This window comes from Ostrinia furnacalis, unplaced genomic scaffold, assembly GCF_004193835.3.
Source record: "Ostrinia furnacalis isolate ACB-3 unplaced genomic scaffold, ASM419383v2 OfSCF0710, whole genome shotgun sequence".
Lineage (NCBI taxonomy): Eukaryota > Metazoa > Arthropoda > Insecta > Lepidoptera > Crambidae > Ostrinia > Ostrinia furnacalis.
The window spans coordinates 2,758,265-2,785,271 of NW_021130949.1; the positions used below are offsets into that span (position 1 = coordinate 2,758,265).

At 36.0% G+C, this 27,007-nt stretch overlaps 1 protein-coding gene across 4 annotated transcripts in view; it reads left to right on the top strand.

The window, feature by feature from the left end:
- The window catches only part of LOC114349801 (agrin-like), a 215,029-nt gene that overhangs the window by 130,101 nt on the left and 57,921 nt on the right, over positions 1-27,007 (top strand). The gene's annotated exons all lie outside the window — the stretch shown is intronic.

Here is a 27,007-nt window from a genome sequence, read left to right on the forward strand (position 1 = left end):
TAAAAGTGCTAGATTGGCGAACGTACGTTATGGTATTTGGAATGATATGTGCACCAGATTTGAGTGAGCTAGAAATATATCAGTCAGTGTTTGTAGTACATGCTGAATTTTAGTTCTACAATCCAACAGATTCCGTTACTACTCTACTACAAGCTTACAATTTTAAAAGGTTTTGAAATCAGTTCGATATCAAACTATGGCAATTTAAGGAAATTATCCAATCACGAAGAATTCCAATGGAAATAATGGGAATTTAATCTTTGTATTTCGCTTTGTGCGACAGCTTTCCAAACATTCCGTGTCGCAGAACAATCTAGTTCTAATTGGAGGTAGCCGAAAATGGTAACCGTCATAAAATGAACCATAATCTTTACAACCAAATGATTCCAAACATAACCTTCAGCTGTCCTTTCAATAAAATACAAAGTAATAAAAATAAACTAAATTAGGCGTGTAAATANCTGTAACGAAACACTTTTAGGTATAAAATTTCCTAAAAGAAACAAGATAGGATCTGTCTAGAAGTGCAACTAAAACAGATATTTGTCATTCAATCACTCTATTAGGGAAAAATAAATACACTGTTCGGAAATATCACTTCACATTTAACATTTTAACCCACCTCCGTATGAAGTTTCATATTTTTTATCCACATTACAGTGATGGGCTTTCTGATTTCAGTTTTTCTTGCTACAGTGTTTGCTCTTTTTCGACTCTCTCAAACGAGCTTGATTTTTGATTATGCTGTGCATTTTTGCTGCACTTGCAACGTACAGGTCAGATAGCTAGCTACCTTGTTCACTGTATTACGTACTCGTATCATTGAGAAATTGTGTCCTTTGCACTATTTTTGTCACAAAGCAAGTTCATATTAGAGCTCTAGCGACATTGGACACGCTACAATAGTGAAATAGAGCTAGCGTGCGGTAAGGCCAAGGAAATCGCGCAATATGGCAGGCAATAATTAGATGATGAATAAAGACGTCCGTGCGTGCATTTGAGGTCCTACGTGGGCTTGTTTACACTTTATTGTTTTGCGATTGAGGTGAAGGTTGTACAGACGAATTAGGTTTGTAAACTCCGCACTGAAGGCGCTGATACACATGTTCGTAACTGAACTTTTGGTCACTGCTTTCACAAAATGTCACTACTTGCTACTAGTATGGCAAGTAACTGAAAATTCATTACTGCAAAACCAGTTATTTGATTTTTTAAAATTTATTGGTTTTATAATTGAGATTACTTTCTATGTACGCAATAAAATCTGGGGATATCAAAGTAACCCCATTCTTCTTTTAGCTTTGATCACATACTTTTTATTTTTTTTCTCAAAATTGAGCTATATTTTTTCATTTTTTATTACACGAATCGAGAGTGCTACAAAAACCGATTATTAAATATCTTTCGACAAATAACAATCTACGGTACTGCAAATAATTGTTACATCATGCGAAAAATCCTTTTAGCTATGGCTTTTTTCAGACTCGGGTACCGTCTGAAAAAAATTCAAGTCTTATGCTACCACAGTGCATAATCACGATGCTACAGAAAACTTTCATGTACTAATTCTTAGAGGTTCATCAATTATTGACTTTTAGTAAGTAACCAGTCACTATCATGATTTCGGTTAATCTGGTACCAGGCAATTATTATTCGGAGTCTATTATTAGAGGTGGTTTGTAATTAAGTCAACTCCACACAAAAGCTTTGTTCATGTTTGCTAAAGAATTGTATTAAAAGAAACATTAATCACACGTTTTATGAGTCTACATTTTACACCGTGTGGCAGTTTAAATTAATCATACTGACTTTGTTTATTTTGTATAGCTACTACAGTAAAGTTGGCTTCTGATTTGTAATCGAGACAATGGCTGGACCCTCCCTCCAACTTTGACTCTAACAAACGTCAAAAAACTGTTAAACTTCATACAAAATACACAGATTATCGTTATAGTTAAGTACCGTCAAAGTTAGGTGGTGCAACTCAGCCTAATTTTGTCAATTTTAATAAGTAATTTGTAACAAGTTTTATCGATCTCACAAGTTTATTAACTATTGACAGCGTCGCATAGACAGTATTGACAACTTTGAATAATGTTTCAAAGTCAATGAGATCAAAAGTCACACGAAACTATCGATTAACATTCTTCTAACTTCAAAAGTGTCAAATACAGGCGAAGTAGCCGACGATATTGACACCACTCAGTTAGCTGTTAATTTGCTAAAATAATCTCGAATCTTTGGACCTCAATACTCATATTATTTGGTTCATCATCATCATCATTTCAGCCACAGGACGTACACTGCTGAACAAAGGCCTCCCCCAATGACTTCCACATCGCACGGTTGGTAACTGACGGCCGATGGGGTAGCAAGGTTCTGGAGTGGAGGCCACGTACCGGAAAACGCAGCGTGTGACGTCCACCCACAAGGGACGACGGGACGAAGCGACGACCTGATAAAGGTAGCAGGAAGGCGCTGGATGCAGGCCGCTACCAACCGTGCGATTATTTGGTTAATATTGTCTAATATGGACGTCAGACTGAAATTTTCACTATGCAAGTTACATAACTGTGACCCAGATGAATGCCGGCTTTAAAGCGTCCCAATTGAAAAACAAATCCGAAGAAAAGCCAGCCGGCTCGCAGTGTCGATAAATAAAGGCAGTTTTTAATAAAACCGCGTGCAACTAGCGCGATCCGGCATATTGCATTCGCGGGTTATAAATTCGCTAATATGCCTGAACTAGTGCGATAAGGCCTAAAATCGCACAAGTTATTTCTGCTACTGGAATAATTCTTGGATTTTTGACAGCGCAATCGAAGTTTGCCGCTAGGCCCGTCGGAGCTTAATTAAGAGCGGTGCAAAACTGCTATTGCCAGTATCGGAGCGAGGAACTGTTGGTTACTTTATGCTATCACACGCTAAGTTCAATGTTTAATCCGTTTTAATATCGCGCTACTGCAACTGTTATAAGAACTCGACAATTCTCCTTTAAATTAAGTACATACATACTATAGTCATATAAAAATGTCGCGTTGAGATCAGTGTTTCTCTATTTTACAATAAGTACTCGTGATAGCCATTAGTTGGTAATGTCAGATTAAAAATCAACAGTCTGAAGAGTTGACGGGAATAAGCTTGATACTGGTGTAGTTAAATTTTAATTAGGTAAAAACTTTTGAGACTGCCAATTTAGATGAGTTGTCATCTAAACTTTTCCTTGCAGGATTTTTTTATTTAGGTATTTTCATCAACATTCCAGCAAAAATGAGAAAATAGGTTTTATTCCTAGGATAATACCCTAGTCATATAAAAAAAAATGGGCGCTCCATAAAAAGTACGTTCTTAATTCGAATATTGGAAGCAAAGTATTCTTAATATTCAAATTTTCATCAGTCGTCAATTGTTTTTGTAACATTATTGACGAAACAACATCTTCCAAATTTAAAAATAATGTTGTACAGAAAAAGTTACTTTCGAATTTATAGCATGCATTGGCATAAAAGTTCAAATTACTCTAGGTGCACAATCATTATTATTGTTATTCAATCTATTGTAACTCGTTCGCAGCAATGACGTCAGAAAGAGTTTAATCGCCGATGGAGTGAAGTTTTATCGCTCCGTGTTCGTACTGATTCTAACGAGCTCATTGGCAATTCAAATCGCTGGACCGCCACACCCTGCAATCAATAACATTACATGTACGTGCCTTCTGAAGCTCTGTAAGACTACCTAAGGAACTACGTGAGGAATATCAATAATAAATTAGCCAGAAAATACTAGGTACCTATTAGTCTAAAGTTGACATAATTATGAAGTCTTAAGCTAGCTCAATCTATATATTTTGTACTAGCATCGAATAAATACTTTTCTTTCTTTCTTTCTTTCTTTCTCAATCGCGAGTTAAGAATATGCTTTCGCGAAACTCTGGTCAAGGAGTTAAAGAATATTTTTTTACTTCTAACCACCTGAGTGTAACAAAATAAACTATCAAATGTAATAATGTCATGGTTGTATTACATGCACATTTTTATAAAAAGCATTCAAGTTATGTTTTTATTAAAATTCGAAAGTTTATTTATTAATTAGAAAGTAGTTAATTGTTTTGTTAATTAAAAAGCTCTTTCACTGTCTGTTTAATAAAATAATGAAAGGTGCGCTTTCATTTCGATATTGACTTCAACTTCCATAAGATAAGCATAACATTTGGCTTCAAAAATGATAAAGCAAACTTATTTTCCTGTCCATTTATGAATATGCAAGCAAATGGCACCTGTTTTTAATAATTTAATCCCAACCGCAAAAAGGCACGTCTACCACCATCACCAATAATAAACTCGGAATATAAAACTCTCGATTACTCGTTAAACTTCTCGTATCGGCACGTAATTACCTTTATCTTTACCGAATAATGAAGTGACGATTGTAGCAGCCACTCTCGTTCAAACTGCTCGAGTTACTCCACTCAATCGGTTTTAAATGAAATGAGTTAGATAGTCCGTAATAATGCATTCCGATTTGATAGTATGCAGCGAAAATTATGCAAATGCGCGGTTAATGTTAATATCGGACGACTGTCGGACTACGTAATGAGAGCATCAAGTCTGATTATAAAAGTCTGGTCCGCTTGATTTCCAAGTCAGATCTTAAAAGCAATTACAAAGTATTATTCATTCCGGCCGTGGCGCACCGAACGGCAGCATTCGTGTGGTGGATGCGAAGAAAATTGCACTAACTAATGATCATATCGTTTCGTGAATACAAATTCAGGTCTTTCAGCGGTCAGCACGGCCTATTACCGCCGCGTTAGACCCGGCAAATTGAAATGGCGTTATGATTTATAGCAGGACTTCACGGACCTGCATTACCGACGGCTTCCTACGAACGTGACGTGAAACTGAATACCACAAATTAAAATTGAAAGAGTTCAAAGGGAACCTTTCAACGTGCTGGAAATAGTTGGCGATGAAAAGCGCAATTTTTCTGCGAGGGCCGCTATCTCGACACTTTGTCATAAACAATTTTATTTATCTGGATTATGTAAAAATAGTCAATTTGTGCAACATAATAAGATTGATATAACTAGTGTTTTGTAAATGTTAAATATTGAGAAATAAAAAACCAACTAAACAAGGAAATAATAAAAGAAAGTATTTCCATGCCACAATAAAAATGTTTACGGTGGCTTTAAAAATAAACGATTAAACAGCAAGTTTTCTGGCTTATACATACATATCTGTAAACCATTGTAACCTGATAAACCTACTAATAATAAACCTGACTGACCTAATTCACACATTTCACAACATTCCCGTTCCACGAAATCAAGAGATACCTTTTCCCTGAAACGTTTATGCAGCATTCATGGCATTTCACTTTTCCGCATAACGCTGTAATATAATAACATGGACGTGTGTAAATTTCTTCAGTTCCGAATTAAATGCCGGTCCGTAAATGGGGCATTCGTATGAAAATGCTCTCGTTGCCTAAAAAGCTTGGAATACGAAGCTGGCTGGAGCTGTTAGTTTAAAAGTCATATTTAGCTAATTACGTAGCGGTCTGCGGTCGCCCGGTTGTCGGCTGGCGCGCTCCCCGAGAATTCCGATTTATTCTGTTTTACTCCCAAATTTTGCACCACTCAATAAAATTGTAAAAAGAGCATTTGGACAGTTCAATTTTTAGTTTAAATTTTAGTTTCGGTGCTAATTTTAATCCGGTTTTATCCCTTGTTAGTTTTTTGTCTCATTTATTCATTTGTGTGGAAGTTTTGGCATGATTTTTTAAAATAAATACTTATTCTGTTTTTATGTAGGTATTGATTAATGAATAAAATAGATAGGTACTTTTAACAGCACGTTTAATATTAATAATTTACTGAAAAGTAATGATTTTACGTAAGTCTTCTTAGATTCTAAGTTAATTAAAATTTCGACGAAATAAGCTAAATTAAAATAGCATGAAAGAAGAAATTAGGCGGAGAATGTAGGACGATAACGGAACAAGGATTCCGCTCTCAACTGTGCAAAATATTATGGCATCTGCCTACAAGCGAAATGAACCAGTGGTGACATTTGCTGGAATATTCGGGTTTTCAATTATGTTTTACGCCGCAGAACATAGTCACATACGATCTCTAAGCATGATTGCATTGTTCCACAAATGCTCTTTGTTTAACATCGTCTGTGGAAACGAGCCTCGAATTTTCGTCATATTGGGCACATAATTACTACGTCTTGGTACATCTTGCTGGGAATTATTAACAAGACACGTGCCATATTTGTAACGAATTTTCGGCTAATCTAGCGTGGTTTTCCTCTCTCCTAATAATAATTCTCGTGCCCTAAAGGGCCCATAATGTTCTAATTTTAAGTTCATGGTGGATACAATAAACTTCATTCTAGTCGAGTCTTATTAAATCTTATTGGTTGAATAATATTGTAGTCAATCATTAGATACTTGAATCAAGTTTTAATTGACAACTGTAAGCTTAAATTTATCCTATCTAAGTTTGGGGACACTGGTTTGAAATGAATATTTTTCTGTAAAGACAGTTTAATTTGTACAAACGGCGAAAATACTTATAATAAACTTAAAAAGATTCTCATGCACACCCTGTATGCTTCGTATAAATATAAATATACCTTTATTCGTGTCGTGGTGTCGGTATAGTATTCGTTGTGTCGCCACGTGTAGTGTCCGGCGCCGGTCTGTGGAGGAAAAGTCTCCATTTTAGCGACACTCCTTGCGCTCTTCCTCGAAAAATTCCTACAAAGAATAAATTGAATACAGTTCGGTGTTTTTTACTTGTAGTTTAAGACGGAGACATGTTTTTTCTGTTATTTATGGCGAAGCTTTTCTTTATGAGAATTTTTGCTCTCAATTTTCGTTATAAAGGAAGACTCTGACGTTATCTTTGAAAGATTGAAAAGATATACCTACTTTGGATGAAGAAAATTACCAAAACATTGCTTTGAAGAATTGGTTAAAGGATTATATTTCTAAAAACTTACTCGAAAACGAAAATGAAAAGCTTTTAGTTAGTTTATCTTAAAAACACAAATAAGGGGATAAATCTGTATTATATTCTACTATTCTATGTATAGTAGGAAACGTCCTGTTCTTTCCATTATGCGAGTATACTTACACGCTTGTGCCTTCTTATTCACGAGAGAACCTGGCGCAAATTATGTCGAGTCCCGGGTTCGTAATAGGTAGGATTAGGGGAACCAATGGTCCTTTGATTTTTCTTTACAAAACCCCGTACGAATCAAAATACCTTCACATTCCTGCAATGTAGACAGAAATTTAGGGGATCCTATTATCTAAAGCCATTCCGATCGGATTAGATGAAAGTTAAACTTAATTTTTGTCTAGCAAAGTATACAAAATGTACTGACTGCTTTTGGGGAATTTTCGTAACTATGACATTCTAAGGCTGAGTTGCACCATCTTACTTTAACTATAACAAACGTCAAAAATCTGTCAAACTCCATACAAAATACACTGGTTATCGTTATAGTTACGGTCAAATTAAGATGGTGCAACCCAACCTAAAGGTCCAATACTTATTTTTAAAGCGAATACATAATTATTAATATATCAACAGAATATGTAGTAGCCAGTGTTATTAATCTAAAAGAGACAGTAGTAGGTACTACACACTACACACAGAAAAGTCATCACATAATTCATCATCATTTCAGCCATAGGACGTCCACTGCTGAACATAGGCCTCCCCCAATGATGTCCATGTTGATCAATTGGTAGCGGCCTACATAGCATAGCATAGCGGCCACAGGCAATTTATTTAATTTCATTTCGTTTCATTGAAATTTAATTTTCCACCAGTAGTAGCCTTATCTAAGTCCAGCACTTTGAAAGTTTAAGAGGACGTTAGGTACTTAAAGACACTTCAGTTTATTAAAAGTGACCGTCCAAATAATACACTTGAAAATATTTCGCCTTTTACAACCTTCATAAAACTGTGCTTATCGATTTTATGACACAATTCTTAGAGCACTTTACATAATGATCATATTTTACATACAAATGTAGTGTACGAATAAGTGCTGTCTTTAAGTGTTTTTATTACTGTTCTCACTTCACTTATTTTTTAAGTGAGTTCAAAGGACCAATAAAAGGACTTTTCTAGACTTTATAGAGTGGCTTGTTAAGATAAAAATAGCTATTGAATAGCGATAGAATATTGAAAAGGAATTATTTTGAGCGTAAATATTGGTGAATTTATAGACAAAATATCGGTAACCATAACAAAAATTCCTTCTTAAGATAAAAGGTATTTTTAATAAAATCCTTTATTTATGTTTATAATGTAACGATTTAACAAAAAAAAACAATCGACGAAAATTGAAAAAAATTGAAATTTTTACTTGGCCTGGTAGGAAAGTGCAGTGTCGGACAACATTGACCGCGTTGGCGTTCAATGTGTTAAAGTTAACATCTTACCTAACCAAACAATCCATTAAGGTTACTCACTTAATACAATATTAACCGTGGTTTATCTTAACATCGAGGGGCGAACTTAAATCCGTCGGTTTTCCTTGGTATCAGACTGGTTAGCTAAACATTGACGGAAAGGCTTAAACGAGATCGATATCGCCCGTCGGCCCCTCGTTACAAACAGACTTAATAAATTGATTTTAGATAAACAAAGCTGCTGCCCCAAAACAGCCCACTTCACTGAAATAATGCCTCCCATGCGATTGTTCGAGTCTCGCTCTTCGTCTAAAGAAATTCATGAACAAACTGTATTTGAATATTTGCAGTCTTAAGGTGCGCACACATTAGGGAAAACCAAGGAGAGTTGTAACAGAGAAGAGTAGTGACATTGTCGATTTTTTGGAACTTATTAGTTAATAACTCCCAAGTTTCAAGTCTCAAGCTAACAAATACGCGCTACTGCGAGCTGATAGTAGTTAATATATTCATAAAAATCGACAATATCACAACTCTCCCCGCTCTGCCCTACGGTGGGGCGTTAATTTTTTGCGTCGTGTTTTCTATCAGGCACGATAAGTATGCGCTGGTTTGTGCTAATACGAATGCTCGCGAACAACCCGGTCGAGTTAACTGCGCATCTGGCAGCCGTGACGTCATATCGACGCTGTGGTACGGACAGGGCGAACGTGGGTGAGTGCGAGGGAGAGTCGCATTCCAACGAGGTGCGCTTAACTCGATCGGATTGTACAATACATACTTCTTGATCGTCCCATCTATAATGTGGGTATACCTTTACGCACTCGCTGGAAGTGTTTATTTTGATAATGTTTGCGCAGAGTGGGTTGTTCCAAGTACGGGCTTTATTATGCTTCTGCGCAAGTGCGCATACCGCATGAACTTTTTCGCACATTTGCTTTTCTTGCAATAACGGTAGTTTGAAACTACAGTTCGTATCTTATTATAGTAAGAAAATTACATATGTATGAAGACTTGTTGAGTTGCGAAATAAAACTAGCTCTGTCATAAGTTGAATTAAAATGCGACTCGAGAAACCTTCTGCAGCTGTAAACAACGTAAACATGTTAGAGCGGTCCAGTTTATTCTTAAAAATAACAAAAAGTTATTCTTATGACGATCACTTAGGAGCTTTTGTTTAAATACTATTGATTGATTAGGTAATTATTGTTGGCAATATTCTTAGTCGCAAAATACAATGTGGTAGGAATAGTTTTATATCCGTTACTCGAGTTTGTATTGATGGGTCACTACGGCCCTAGTATAAACCGCCATTCGCGCCTCGAAATCTTAAAATATGTAACATGAGAGTATATAAACATTATTGAAATAGATTCAGGACTAGATACTTTACAGTGTCTAAGTTCTGTGTTTTAGTTATTTACTTACGATAGTAGAAGTAAATATTCATAGTCACGTACAGTTTACATTATCCCAGATGGCTACTTAGATATTTCGATGCGCACCCCGAATAGCTTTTTATTTACTCGCCACCTCCTACCGACATTTATTTGACGTTAATCTACGGTACCCCAAAATGGAGGAGATCGTAAATTATTTGATCTTAAGCCTCCAATGGCATTTAATGACCCATAAAATGAACTCAGATTACGGAATTGTTTGTAGTTGTTGTAATTACAAATATCAGTGAATCAGCAGTGAATTAATTGATAAGAACAGTGAACGCCTCCGGTTAAATTAACAACGGATTGAGTTTAAACGAATCAATTAAGTAGTTTCGTTAATTAGTAGCTTTATCGTTAGTTTATTGTTGCTTTTATGGGAAATGTTTCAATTAAAGTAACTTTAAATAGCAATACATTGTCAGATAAAAATTGTCTTACCTATTTACGTAATGTCGTCAGTCAACGTCAAATTATAGAGCTAAATGGAGTAATAGTACCTAAATAAAAATAGAAAACTTATTTTGTAAATGGTTCCACAAATGAATGATTAGGGTAGTTCGTTAAGAAAAGTTTTCAAGAACTTTTTCATAAGTGGAAGTTTGGATTCGAAAGTGAATAGTCACTAGGTGTCAAGTTATTTTACTATTCTAAAACACATTTGACGATTATTTTTATGTTGCAGGTAAAGAAATCCCGTTACAGTGGGTAAGTAATAATAGCACTGCGGCAAATCAATTGTCATAATACTAAGGCTGGGTTGCACCATCTCTCTTGATCTTTAACAAACGTCAAAAGTCTGTCAAACTCCATACAAAAAAGACCGGTTATCGTTGTAGTTACTGTTAAAGTTAGGTGTGGCAACTCAGCCAAGTCATTCGATACTCAATTGTTTAAGCCTGAACAAATAAAATAAAACCGCAAGAGATTTTTCTTATTGTAAACTGATTCAAGAATCAACGTGCCGTCCTCGCAAGTGTCTAGGGAAGTGGGAACTGTTATTACAAGCGAATTTATGGGTTGAATTGCCCCTCAGCTCCGAGTTGGCAGTAAACAACAATACTGAACTTACACGGTTTGCCGTCTAATGTCTTGCTGAAAACTGACTACTTTCTTCAAGTTTTGAAAGATCGATCGTTTTAACATAGTGAAGGAAATTGTGTTACTTTGACAAATTATACTGTTTTAATTAAAATTACAAATTTTGATTAGGGCAAAAAAATAAGAAGGCTGCTGCTGAAGGTTTTTTAACAGCATATAAACTCATTATAATTATATTCTGTTAAACTTAAGGTAACTTTTTCACAGACTATAGAAAAACCTAACTTTTCAGTAAGCTTTTGTTTCCTATAAAAACCAATTGAAAAATTCTTAGCTATTAACTTGGATTTAGTGACCTAGTACATTTTTCACAACATTGTTTTTACAACTATCCAGGGTAACGGGGGTTTAATAAGTATAAACTGTAACTTCATACTGTGGGACCTGTAACAGCGGAGAGCGGAAGCCATAGAAAATCGCATTTAGTTGGCACTTCGCTAATCTTTTTATTGAATTCATGAACTATACCACTCTATGTGTTGCTTGTAATATTAGGGAATATTGTTCGTTCATTCGTTTCAGCCAAATGAAATCCACTGCTGGACAAAGGCCTCCCCCAAGGTTTTCCACAATGAACGGTCCTGCGCTGCCCGCATTCAGGTAATATTGTAATTAAGTTGAAATTGTGACTTCAGTTGTTAGAAATTCTTCTATCTTTTTAGGACATTCATCAAATTGGTTCAGTGGTTTAGGCGTAAATTAAGGCAACAGACAGGTTCAGTTTGCTTTTGTATTATTATGTATAGTTCCTAACGTTCATTCTCTGACTGTATCTGCCAAAGTCAACGTACCATTCCGCTTCTACAGGCTAGTGTAAGCCCGCCCTAAGTTCCAAGTTCCCGTAAACAACAATATCCAACTTATCCGATGTTTGTGCCGGCCTAATGTGACGCGCGGAGAAAGAAAGAAATCCTCTGGAAATTTGTGTAACGCACCCTGTTATGAGAGTTTATACCCTACTTTGTCCAACTTTTGCTCATTTCGCGTTAATGTTACACCGTATCATTTTGTGGAGAGCTTTTAAATATTTCGCTGTAAAATGACGCGCCAATTTTAAAGCCTGTGGAAAAATGGGAAACGCATACTTTGTAATGGAAATAAAAATAATATAAAAGTGCTTAATTATGTAGGTCTAATGAATAGGTACGTTTAGGAAGGTTGGATTTCAAAAAGCTCATATACCTAAGTATACGAGTCATGAAAGTTGATTTTGTTTTGTAATCGATTTGTTTGCGGATTGAAAGGCCTAAAATTGTAATGTCTTTTTACTTTGTATGGTGACTTTATAAAATGAAATTTTAAATAGTTTAATATAATGTTAATGTGTTGGTTCACCTTCGCCCACTAATACAATAATTGAGGCTAAGCAAAAAGTATTATAGGTCGCGGACAAACAACTAAACGGAACACATGTGTATCGAAACACACCATAACGTTTACACTATTTTAATCCTTTACTGGAACAAAAACATGTTTAACTGTAACTAGGCACGCCATAAAATAATTAGCGATTCTAATTCTTTGCGGAATGTCCACGCGACATTTTATAAATTTGCCTGTCGTTTAAATAAGTAGTGTTTATTTGCCTTTTGTTTTGTTGATTTGAACTTGTTGAAATGTCACTTATTAAAAAAAATTGTCTAATAAATCTTTATTTAGCACAAAAATACTTATTTTAGTGATCTTTCGACAGGTCTACTTAGATCTTAGAGGCTTAAAATGGACTAAGATATTTTTTGCTTTCAATCTTTCTGTGGGTTGTTTACTTTGTCTTTTTTCCACTTTAATAATTTCAAAGATTTGTTAAGATACCTTAAATGAAGCAGATCTTATAGTGATGAGGTAAGAAATATTTAGTCCTATAAGTAACTCTATCAATATGATGTGAAAGTTGGTATTGGCGAACATGCGATTAACGGTAGGTACTAGCTAGTGGCATCCTCGAGATTTCCAATTCAATACATGCTAATACACGTAAGATTTATGAACTAATATCAAGCGGCGGAGTAATAACTTATAGCCGATTGGGATAATGAAAACTGCTTCGAAATTAATAAACTTACGGGAAATCGTACGAAAACGTCTGGCGTGATCCGTGCCATTTCACGTGCGTTCATTAACTGAGTATGATCGATAGTCGAGGAGAGCGGCACCGCTAGATCATTACTGATATACGAATGGCGCCTGCGGTTCGAAAACGCCCTTCTGCCAGTTATTAATTGCCCCACGAACAAAAGCAAATGACTCGGTAGAGGTGATCCTACGAGGGCGGGTCGGCGTTATCCATTCACCCGGTGTAGACGTCCCCGAAGAGAAATGTTCATTCACGATAGGAGAATTTATGCCTTTGATTTACGCGGGAGTTTTCACGCCGCGTCCTAGGCGCCGGAGTCGCCATAAATAGAGAAGGGTCGCGGGCTGACGTTTCGTTATTATAGCGTGTTACAAGCGCGTCTCACGCCATTCAACGTCTATCGACCGCACTGGATTGATATAGGAAACGGAACGTATTTACATATTGAGCCGCGAAGCAGAAAGGGTAAGGAGGCGACTTTCACTTTATTAGGACTAGTGTTTTTATCCATAGCTGGGCTATAAATTTTGTTACGAGGTACTATGTCCTACTTTATTATGATTGGGTGTACTTTATTTTCGAATACGAATGACGGGCAGGTTTGACTCGTTTATGTTTTCATTTAAAAGTTCCAACGGCTATATTTAAGCCAATTTTCTTCTACCGTGTGGTTTGTCACAACCCTAGTGTTAGACTTAATGAACCTCCACAAACGCCTGACATGGCTAATCGGACCAACGGCTAGACGTGTCCTCATAAGCACGGAATGCATTTCTATTTCGGACAATCAGGTCGTTTCAAGCATAGCTAGCTAAGAGCAACTTAAATAGTGGTGTAATGGTAAAGTGATGTGTTTTCTACTTAACTGAAAATCGAACCCAGAACTCGAGAAAGTCTCACTCTCACACCATAGAAGCGTTAGCCTACAACCACGAAGAAAACAGCTCGAAATACCGAGCAGACTTTGAAATAGAAAATGAAGTAGATAACAGGAATTTCATCGCGAAAACATCTCGCAACACATTCTTGTATTATTCCGCGGCGTTGAAACCGCGGCATACATATTAATTTAGCGCAGAGCAAGAAGCTCAAAAAATATATAACGTTGTTGTCGTCACATTGTTTGGTCGGCATTGCAGCAGTTAGGTAGTTTTATCTCACACAATTTCAATTTTTCATCTGCAGCTGTCAGCCCGACGCCGGGAGATAAGTAACGTCCGCGTTCGTCCCGGCGCAAAACTTTGTTCCCGCCAGTTTGCGCGCTCCACTTCCTTTTATAAACTTTTTGTATGAGCCCCTGCCCGAGATATCGATAATTCTTACAATTTGTGCACGTATTTAATCGATACGAAGCGATTGATATCGCACTCGAAGGAAACTTGCAGCGGTTTCTTACGCTACCTCATTGAATTATTCTATTGAAACCGGAACCAATTGCTACTGATTCAATAGCGGGAAGTAATATAAAATGACGAAGCGAATTCAACTTCAATTGAATATGACTTTTTCAAACGCAGTATGAATTAGTACCTAAAGGAAATGTATGTGATATGAGATAAACTAGATTACCTATTGTTTTAATGTAAAGCTGAAAGGGTTGAAAAAAATTCACATTTTATTAAAAATGTTTTCCGAAATTGGTAATACCTACTTACCCCCAATTTGATTGTAAAAATAAATCAAAGCAATCGTAATGCCATTCCATTTAGTTATTGATGAAGGATTTATATCAGGATTAATTTTAGAATTAATGCGTTATATAAAACCAAATATAATTCCAGACATTAATATCAGTTTCGGTATCAAGTTATCTATCAAAAATGNACAACTAAACAAACAAACAAACAAACAAACAAAGTTTTCCTCTTTATAATATTAGTGTAGATTAAATTAGTAATTACAAATCGTCAAATGCTCTTAAGGAGCCTATGCATGTCTCATTCTTTTTTTGCCCTACCAGCGCTTCGAGACAAAATATATTTGGCAAGTGCTGAGAAAAAGCGCCTCAACAAACTCAGTCACCACTGTCTGCCGGTTTAAAAATATAAAAAAGTAGGATGAGTACGATAGGTAAGTACGATGTATTCACATATTCAGCAACAAACCGGCTTAAAATTTCTAATGAGTTAACTGAGTTATGGTTACTTATACCCTCAGTGCCTAATAAATCGATACGAAGCCATCTTAGTCCCAAGACTTACATGTTGGAAGGTCTTCAGGAGCTCCGATATTAGTTTAGTTTCTCGAATTATTCAGCCTGGTTATACACATAAACATGATTTATCGTCTACATGGAAAGTTAATGTACTCATAAGAACAATGCGTTAAGTTTATTTTGTTATAGACTCATCTTTATTAAAGTAAAAATATTTAAAGCTTTATAAATCAACCAAATCACACATGAAAAAATAGGAAATTAATCTGCTGATAGGATCAAGGAAGCATTTGCAGAAACAAAAGCAAGACCATCCATGCGAGCAATGTTTCTTAGACTGAGTTGCACCACCTCATTTTAACCGTGAATATAACCATAACCGGTGTTTTTATATGGAATTTGACAGACTTTTGACGTTTGTTAAAGTTAAACTATGATGGCAACCCAGCCTTAGTGTTCAAGGATATAAAGGACGAAAACACAAGTATGAGTCAATCATCGTAAACAAGCGACTCTACCACTTAAAACAAAAAAATAAAACCAAAATAATCCCATGAGTTTTATATCGACTGACTTCATTTGTTAAGTTGGTTAAGTAAGAATCAATACTTCATCAATATCTCGTTAACTGGAAATTGGATGACAGATAACAAATAAATCTTCATTAAAATGATAACGAAATTTAATCAACAACGACGCAAGCCTGGCGTCCCCTATTTTAAAAACTTCGGACGATTTCGTTTGAAGGCTGTCTACCTGTTTGCTTAGTGTAATTTCACGGGCAGTTAATTAAGAAGGCTCTTAGTTTAACTTGGTAGAACTTTTACACCGATAACAACATAAATGAAAACTCGGTTGGATTTGGGCGAAGTGTGGCAGTGACAGAGGCGGGACGCAGGGCGGGCGGGGCGTTCGGGCAGTCGCCAGTATGCGCCGAACGTTCGAAGCGAGGCTACGTCGCGAGGACGTCTTGCGGCTCGCGATCGCGACTCTACCGGACTGTTTCGACTCGAACTTTGAGAAATCTTAATGTAAACGATCATGGGGACTTACACCCTACTCGGGACAGTTACAACTGTGCTCTGTGTATGTGAAGTTCCTCGTATGTGCTGAAGGTGTCTTTTCCGTTTGTATGGGTGCCTGGTTACGGACGACGTGGTCTGTCACCCACTTTCAATGATTAGTTCGTGTCAATTGAACCATGCCCTGGTTAACTGATTTACTGTGATGCTATTTATGTTGGAAGTTGGAGACTACTTAATTGATTAAATATAATAAAATTTTGTTAAATTATATCCGTCAATATAGTTTTCTTAAAATAATTGAGACGGTTATCAGTCTCAAATGCACAGCAAATCATCATAAGTAGGCATTTTATTTTAATGTACACGCTTAATTAAAATAATTGTTACAAAATCACAGTTCAAACAATATAAATACTTTATAGGTCTAAATAAAAATAGATGTTTAAGGAAAATACCACAAAAACTGAAACAAAAATAGAACCCTTTATTGTTTACCACAATGAAAACTGTCAGTGATACCTTACACAAAAACTGTAACGTCCAATCCTAAATTTTTTATTCGTTCTACTATCATTACTACCATTGCTCTCGACTACGTATATCTTCTTCATACAGCCTCCAAAGCTGCACAACCGCAAGTCGTATGACTAAGCCAGTAGAGCTGAGAATAAACAGAATCCTAAATGATCGTTTAAATGTAGTGCAGTTCTATCTTCTCGGAGACGATCAACCAAGCGGTTAGTGTGACGTGACAAGCGCCTATGTCGCTCTGCGTGCCGCCAGTCACGCGACCAGTTAAGCTTTTATAGAGGTCCTTCAATTATCCACGACCAGGCTTGATGGTTTGTGTACTGCTGCAACGCAAACTGAGGTTGTGGTCTCGAATCTCGCAGTCACATCGTCGCTTGCCTCTCTAACTGACGTATCTAACATTTTTTTCGAAACTGAGTCATCTGCACCATCATTATCAGTTTTGCAAGACGAATAGATTTGTCTAATCGCCTGAAATTTTTGCAAAATGTCAGTTACGTCAGTTAGAGAGGCAAGCGACGACATGTTGTGAGCGACAGAGCGACGAGCGATATCATCATGAGCGAGTTCGATGTGTAAGATTCAAATTCTTTATTAGTATGTTTCACTTTCCGTCAGGTGAGATGCAGGACAAGAGATTCCTCGCTGTGGATAACAAAAAATGTAGACAGTTTTCAGGGCACTCATACACGTATGGTTTAGTTTTCACACTGAATTATTAATTTAGGCTGTGCTTAATTTGTGGCTCGGTAATTAATGGAACAGTTTATTACAAGTCTTACACTTAAGTACATTTTAAATGTCGGTTTTGGGTCCCGTCACTACTTCTAACTGAATGAACGCGAAAGCTTCAACATTATTATCAAACAAACCTTAAGACTTCTATTTACCTTATATGTTTGTTAATCTTATGCCCGTTTTCACCATCAAACCCTAGTTTTTAAGTGACACCTATGAAAAAAATCCTGTTATGTGTTACCTTAAATCTCACTTAAAAATTAGGGATTGATGGTGAAAACGGGCATAACATACTTCTACTGTAACACACGTCAGAATTTCGCTCGTATATAAAATCTCTTACGAACTCTTGACCCCGCGTCAGCCGATAGCAGTGAGTGATGAGGCCGACACTTACTCTTGTAGATGCGGTAGAAAATATTTACCCTATTTTTGTATTGGCAAAGCTATTTTTGGGTTGACATGTCTATTTAGTTTTGCTATAAAGAAAGTATTCAAAGATTCTTTATTTATGAAATGTACACGAATATGGAAATGAACGCAAATGTTATTCCTACTGAAAAACAATTAAGTTTTAAATACAGTTACGTATTTACGTAAAGCGGAAGGACAACTTCATTTAGCCATGTATTGGAAAAATTTAAATCCAATATTGGTATTGACTTTTTAGAAGTTATCTAAGTAGAACGTAGCAAACATAATATTTGCTACGTTCTACTTAGATAACTTCTAAAAAATTATAAAATACGATTCGATGCAGAGGTTGAAAACAAGGCTACACACTGCAGGCCGCTACATTTGAAAATTTTTAAACAATTAAAAACTGACTTCTTGGGGTTGATTTTTCAATTATTGGCCTATTGACAGTTTATGGAAAATTTAAGTGAAAATGAAAATTTTATTCTTGAGATGAAAGATATCTAACGGTTCTTCTTCTTTTCGTGTCAACGGTTGAAAATCAGCCATATAACTAGCAAACTTCTGTCAAAGTTAATTTACATTTTCACCAAATTATTCAATCAGGACTCCAGAAGTCCGAGGGTGTCTTAACTATTCGATGAATCATCTTGTAACAACATAAGCCCTCGCAATCCCTACCGCTCAGGCTTTCCAAATAAACCGACCCTGAACCTACGAAGTTACAGTTACTAACTTCTCACCCGCTGTTAGTAACTTTGCTGTTGCTCTTATCAAATCGATTTACAAGGTGCGTTGGTTATATTAATCACTAGGGTTTAACCGCGGACTTAGCCTCGTTTATAATTTGCAGCCTTTCCCGTACTTATTGTCTTNATTGTCTTAATAATGAAACATAATAAAAAACTGCTCAATTGATTTAGCCCTTCTCAAGGGATGCTTCGTCATCCTTATAAGTACTTACGCTTTGATCGCGTAATATGTTGATCCGACCTTAAAAAAACAAAAGAGATTCCTCATTTAGTGAAAAGTAAATCTTCGAATTGCCTGACCCACTTCGCTACACTACGCCCACAGTATCAGGCTTTAAAACAAAGTGCCATTCTACGTCACTCACACCGCCGAACAAAGGCTTAAAATTAATCAGCCAACTTTCTCCATTACCAGCCCTATTATTATATTTGACAGACACGCGGAAACATTAGACAACACATTATTTTATTAACGCGAGCACAAAACAGACAGCACGATTCAGGCACCGGCTAATTATAACGCGAAAATAATACCATTACGGCTCTGCCCAGAGGGATGGTTACGTAAATTCTCACATTCAAACAGCAAGTTTATTAGCTTTGTTTGTCTTCGCAATGGCAAATCCCTCCACAGTAGTCCCAGCTGCTTTTGACTTTACACTCCTGAATTATTTCTATCAAAACTTCACCAAAATACGCCTTAAGCGTAGTTAAAGCTACATAATTACATGAGGTAACTAGTAACTACGTTTATTAGTAGAAACAATACACTGCGTGCTCTCACGGAAAGTTTTGTTTCATAACAAAGTTTAATATTCAATTAGAGACGTAGTTTTCAGACTAATGAGTCCGCTGCCACTGAGAGCCGAAATTTACTTTTTGAATGTTTTTGCACCTTCAATTCGAGGTAAATGTGATTTATTAGACGAGCCGTTGGAAAATTTTCCGTATTTTTAGTACAAAGTTAGATAAGTACTTAAACATAAAACATACCAACATTTTTGCTTGGTTCAAAATGTTCGTAAACTCTATCTCCTCACCTGATGATAAGTGAATTGATACGTGATGGTGAGTTCTAACAGGGGTTGTATTTATAATTCACTAACTCGGTAGATACCTATATATCTGAGTTTTAAAGACACCCTAATTTTAGAAGAGTGGGAAGACCGTCGCTCTTGCTAATTTTGACATTGTTTTCGCATTTAAGTAATAAGTTTTCATGAAAATTACACTCTTTCATATTTCATACTTAGAGCCCGCTCTGTCATTGTCAAGGGAACATGTTTTAGACACAGACATCGTGAATTTGTCCCAGTCTAAATTATTTTCATCCATTAAACGAGGTAGGCACTATAATTGCCTAAATTCACTGTACTCCAATACCTCTACCTGCTGAAAACTGTTTCAGAATCCCAAGAGTATCATTTGTGTTTAAGTTCATTCATTCATCATTGTATTTGAGTATCGAAATCAATTCAAAAGTTCCAAATCTCTTAGTTTATTTGAGTTAAAATATTCTACTTAGGTACTTTTTTTGGAGTGAATAGAATGGTAAATTAGAATTTTCAATCACTATTTTACAACTTTACGAATATTATAATAATGTAGTCCTTTGAGTGTTTCTTTTGAAACAAAGTGAATAGGGTTTTTACTTTAGACACTTTAAAATTTACAATCCTTTTGAATCGGTAAATTGAGACAGTAAAAACAACTTGTGATACAAACATTTGACTACAATTCAAATTTACAAAATATATTTTACAAAAGCTCTGAAACTTCGCTAGTAAATTTTCGAAATCGTCCAGATAAGCGAAACGTACAGTACCTAGTCCAGTTTTACGTAACAGTTTCACACAATACACAGACTGTATGAGGTTACTTAAACGTTCCAGCTATTTGCATACATTCACACACCGGTGGCGGTATGCCCGGCTGGAATATGGCGGCTTCATACAACTGGCGCTGGTCGTAACGTTGACTCCGACTAGTAGGATGACTAGTTAACTTAGGTGTAACTTCTTGTCGTGTGTTGGAATTTATGACGGTTTTATGTTAACAAGTTGGTAGTGATTGATGGTTCAACCATATTTTTGCCGGTAGAACTGAAGGACTCTCCGAGTCATGATTGAGGTTTTTAGCACATTTTAGGACTGAGATGCCTAAGCCTGTTTAAATAAAAGATAACAATATGCTAACAGCAATTTTCAAATCTTAAAAACTATAATGAAACTTATTGTGAAAATGTGTGACATTCTGAAGAAATGTTTTGAAAAATAAAAACTGTATTACGTCGATGTGAAAACTTGAATAGTTTCAAACTGAGTAAAAAAGAAGTATATTATTCAATTGAAGGAATCACGACCTTTGGGAAAAAAAAACAGTAGGTAATCTAAAAGATTCTTTGCTCTATTTGCTATATCTATTCACCTTACGCCAGTTTGACGACGAACCGCTCTAGAGTAATTCCGTCTAATAACAACTGCTCGATACGAGTCGCGTGCATTGTACAGTTGTGGATGGAACTTCTCGCCGCGTGTTAGTAGATGCGGATTGAATTTATTATGACCCTGCATTGTAGGTACGAGTACGTGAGGTCGTGCGAGAGAAGTCAACTTGGCTTGTCCTCAGTGAAATTAGTGTTTGAGTCAGAAATCAGACGCTTGTTTTTGTGAAAAAATCATAGCCATCCTACTGGTGCACAGTCGTGTAAAAATTAAAATGACTCAAAGCCATAGCACCTAGAAGGACTAGAACCTTCAAACCCAATGGTTGTGGATAGTTATTACTACAACAAAAGTATCTTCGATTGTCATTGATAGGAACTAATTTAGGCTATGATCTCAACAATATCCCGTCCCATAAGTTCAACAGTATCATTGTTTTTTAAATCGAGTTGAATAAATCACACTTATTCGTATTTTATCTGTGTGCATGTATAAAGTTTCTTCAAAGAGCAATGTAAACAAAAAGCGATTCATTTTCTTGAATGTTTCCTTAAAAAGCAATGTTAACAAAAAGCAATTCATTTTCTTGAATTTCCTGCTTTCTAACACGAAATAAATAGTATAAGTACCCCCAAGGTATACCCTCATCTAACACAACCGGTGTGCAATGCAATAACTACCCCCGTCATACGCAACGCGTCTAGCAATCATAACGACCGACTGTTCTTGAGCCGCTTTTCATAGGACCCTTTAAAGGCACATAAAATATAACCGGCACATTATGTAGGTACATAAACGACGTAGGCAAAAAACTCCGTACACTTTTATCTTTAGTTTAGTGTCATGAGTGTGCTGATGCCAAGGGACGGTAACGTTAAGTCAACAGAGGGTGGGGTTTGCTATATGAAGGCGCCTTAAGTATAGGAAGTTTTTAGTATCCCTACATTTATAATATTAGAAGAGAATTCAAACAAAATTATAACCTAGTGGTAAACTTCAGTTTATGAAACACAGATGTAAGAAAGTTTAGATCATTTGAAAATGAATTTCAATCAATCAACTTCGATCAACTTAGGGAAGCGTGTTAAAATAATTGCTCAAACTGTTTACCACTGCTGGAATTTGTTAAGTTGTAATCGAACTCTCATAAGAATATTTGATTTTAATTGATTGTTAAGTCTTTGTGCAAGTCAGAAGTTTTCAAGCCAAAATATTTATGCATAGTTACCTATTGCTAACGACAAATGGTTAGACGTTTTAAAACCTACTTAAACTTTAATTTTCCCCCAATCACCCACAAGTGAGCGACTAAAAGTGCTGAGACTTACAAACGTACGTGTACAGTAAATTGCGCCTTCATTGAACACATGAAAGTGCCCTTTTTATGGGCTCGGTCGGCAAAGGGTGGTTCACCCCACGAGTCAGACGAACGCAATCCATTACCTGTTGATAATTATCGTAAAACGTACCTACTTACTTGGCCAGCGCGTGAAATCACATGTCACACGAGGTTCAGTTATGCACGTCAATTATATTAATGGGTACCTTTAATGTCCATAGATGGCGCTATTTCGTTTTTAAGTCGCGCTTGTATCTAATCATAATTTAGTCATAATTTATTTTGTTCTTGGTAAAGAACAAATTTGCGATAAAAGTTGTAGCCGGCAAATAGCACTAATAGCATTTGATTGAATTAACTGAATGTGTAATAGCACGTGATATAAAAATGTATAATATACAATTATTAATTTAATAGCACAGAAAAATATAAATTTAAATTATGTTAAGACCACACTATTGAATGTGTAGGCACAGAAGACCTTATCCCCATGATCTTATAGCATTTTTGTCAAATAATTTAGTATTAGAAGTTTCATTGCTGTAATCTTGTGCTTATAACCAATAAACTGCAAATAAGCTTTCAATAATCCACACTTTGTTTTTCTTTATTATTATTTCCAAAATTTACATATTCACGATTTGTAGAAATACTATCTACGTTCGTTATTTTTTTATCGACCTCATTCAATTTAATTTGTAATCTCATTTCAAAATTAGAAATAATATGTTTAATTTAACTACAAACTAAATCAAAGAATTAGGTTAAAATCTGTTACTAATGTTAGAAATACGAACGTAACTCTATCTTATTTGAAGCTTAATCCACTAATCCAAAAGTATCTGTTTTCACGCCTGAAGCACTTTTGGTTCATAATATAAACAGGATGGGGAAGGATTAGCTATCTTTTGTCACATAAAAAAATCTAAAAGTAAATAAAATACAGAATGACAGCTTCTATAAGAAAACCGATTCATAAAGATTCGTAGCTATACAAGGTACGCCTTTTGTATTCAATTCTTATAAATAAACCTCCGTCCATTCATAATTTACAACCAACCCATATCTTTCTATGAGTAGCTAAAAAGTGATACTTAAAAAACAATGAAAGCATACACTTTCAAGGAAATGGCGACAATAGTCCTTAATTTCAACTGCCCGCGCCGTCACAATCCACAACTTGCTGATGCCCAACTTTTATGTAATGACTTTTGTTTGTTTTTAATTTAATTAATTGGGACGGATTATCCTAGCTATCGCAGGGATTCACAGAAACTTTGTTATCGACTTCGTCGAAAGGTCAACGATCCATTATTAATGCGTCAAACTTTTGTAGAGCCAGCACAACTGATTTAACAATACTATGACAAGGGATATAATTAAGTCAGAGGACTCTCTCCGTCGCTAACTCGCTCAACATTCTTACCCGAGTCGCGTAATCAACTTACATGACTTTCATGTGTCAAAATCAGGGAAATAAATAAGGTTAATTTAACTTAGCAAAGTTTATTTACACACGTCGTTACTTCTTTGTCTACCTTCCCCGATATAGGGCAAGCGGGCGGGCGCTTGTTCTAATACAAAAGATAAATACCACTGTCGAACAAGAGCGGTAATTGAGATAAACAGATGTGTATTCTACTATATAACTTTCTGCCTCCGAGTGTAGCGCGTAACAAATCAACTAAGTTTGTCTACCAACTTAACTCGTCTTGCCTCCCTCGATCCGTTTTGATTCACGCATGACGCAACCTAGTTGTTGCGATATGATATCTTTGAGCAAAGTGACACTTAACATGAATAGCATCACAGCAGGTCAATGTGGTTATCAGAAAATCGTTCTCATTTCCGTGCAGGGTTAATGATGTCCGCGGTGGAGCCTAAGCTCAAATGAGGNTGAGTAAATGCAGCAACAGTCAGAACATAGAGGCAAAATCTCGTAACGCCCGAAACGCACACTTTTCGACTCATATTTTCGTTATCCTACATTCTAAGCTGTACAAACTTTATTATTAAGATAAAACAACTAAAAACGGACAGATTAAGGCACTAACATTATTAAAATACTATTTCAAAATACATGAAATTGTTGAATATGTGTGTACGAACGTAACACCCGAAACGATGGAATGACCCGCCAACAAATAATAAAAAATGATACTTTTTGAAAAAAATCTGCTTAAAAATTCGTGTTTTTTTGGTTATTTGATAAATTTCTCCAAAAAATGCCCCTATAACCGGTGGTTTTTATTACTTTGTATTATTCTCTATCGTATTACCTTCGTAAAATCAAAAATCGCATGTCTCTATCTCTATCACAACGTTTGCAATGATCGTTTGAACTAAGCCTCTCCGGGCGCGCCATTCAACGCTTCGTTAACAACAAAACTGAAAATGGCTCTAGATTTGTAATTTTGATAAAGACAAGTTAGATTTCAAATAAAATCAAACGATTTCGAAGTAAAATAAGCATTTTAGTTAAAATTAAAATTGTCTCTACCTGTAGCGGAGAATAATGTTGTGGCAGGCCTTTGTTCAAACGATCATAGCAAATGTTGTGATAGGGATAGAGACATGCGATTTTTGGTTTTACAAAGATAATACGATAGAGAATAATACAAAGTAATAAAAACCACCTGTTATAGGGGCATTTTTTTGAGAAATTTATCAAATAACCAAAAAAATACGAATTTTTAAGCAGATTTTTTTTAAAAAGTCTCATTTTTTATTATTTGTTGGCATTTTCTGGGTATTTTATGTATTTTTTCAATATCGCCTGTTATTTAGCATTATTACTGTGTTTATTTTATCAGGATATACCGCTTAGTTTAAAAGTTATTACGTTTTCTTTACAATAAGTAATTGGAAGAAAAACAATTCTATAAAAAATTAAAAAAAAAACTCAAAAAATTTTTGACCTCTTTTTTGTCGATAAAAATAGGTCTAGTTTTATCTATTTTCATATGTACACCTTAACGTGACTCACACTGTATAAGAAAACCGATTCATAAAGATTCATAGCTATACAAGGAAAGCCATTTGTATTAAATTCTCATAAATAAACCTCCGTCCATTCATAATTCACAACAAACCCATAACTTTCTATGAGTAGCTAAAAAGTGATACTTAAAAAACAATGAAAGCATACACTTTTAAGGAAATGGCGACAATAGTCCTTAATTTCAACTGCCCGCGCCGTCACAATCCACAACTTGCTGAGCCCCAACTTTTATGTAATGACTTTTGTTTGTTTTTAATTTAATTAATTGGGACGGATTATCCTAGCTATCGCAGGGATTCACAGAAACTTTGTTATCGACTTCGTCGAAAGGTCAACGATCCATTATTAATGCGTCAAACTTTTGTAGAGCCAGCACAACTGATTTAACAATACTATGACAAGGGATATAATTAAGTCACAGGACTCTCTCTGTCGCTAACTCGCTCAACATTCTTACCCGAATCGCGTAATCAACTTACATGACTTTCATGTGTCAAAATCAGGGAAATAAATAAGGTTAATTTAACTTAGCAAAGTTTATTTACACACGTCGTTACTTCTTTGTCTACCTTCCCCGATATAGGGCAAGCGGGCGGGCGCTTGTTCTAATACAAAAGATAAATACCACTGTCGAACAAGAGCGGTAATTGAGATAAACAGATGTGTATTCTACTATATAACTTTCTGCCTCCGAGTGTAGCGCGTAACAAAATCAACTAAGTTTGTCTACCAACTTAACTCGTCTTGCCTCCCTCGATCCGTTTTGATTCACGCATGACGCAACCTAGTTGTTGCGATATGACATCTTTGAGCAAAGTGACACTTAACTTGAATAGCATCACAGCAGGTCAATGTGGTTATCAGAAAATCATTCTCATTTCCGTGCAGGGTTAATGATGTCCGCGGTGGAGCCTAAGCTCAAATGAGGNGTACCTGTTGGGAAAATCGATTAAGGTCTTCGATCATTGTGCCAAGATCTTCCAAAGATTCCACCGATGACTACAATATCGTCGATCACCTGGCTTTGATCAGCCAGGTGATCAAAGTGGACTTACAGCGACAATTTAGTGTCCTTTGAATATATTCTGTGCCTTTGATCACCCACGGATACGATGTCGTGGGTGAGCCAAGTGGACTCTGGTTAAATTATTATTTTAGTGTCCTTTGATCACAAACAAATCACACCTCCTCTGAATAGTCACATGTCCAATTGTTGTACTACATATTTTGTTTTGTAACATTTTTGATATTTTCTAAAAACCGCAATAAACAAATTGGAAACAAACAAACATGTATGCGACAATTCAGAGGTATGATTTATTTATAGGTGATCAAAGAACACTAAAAAAAAAATAATCTTGGTGATCAAAGCCAGGTGGAATAGACCATTAACCCCTATGAGAACTCTTTTGAGACTTGTAGTTTCTGAGACTTCGTGATGAGTGAGTGAGTCACTTACGCCTGTATTCACAAACGATGCTTGCTTAAGTAAAGCAGCAAATCGAACGCACAGTGTTAAATACAGCTCTGTGATTGGTTCGTGTGTGAC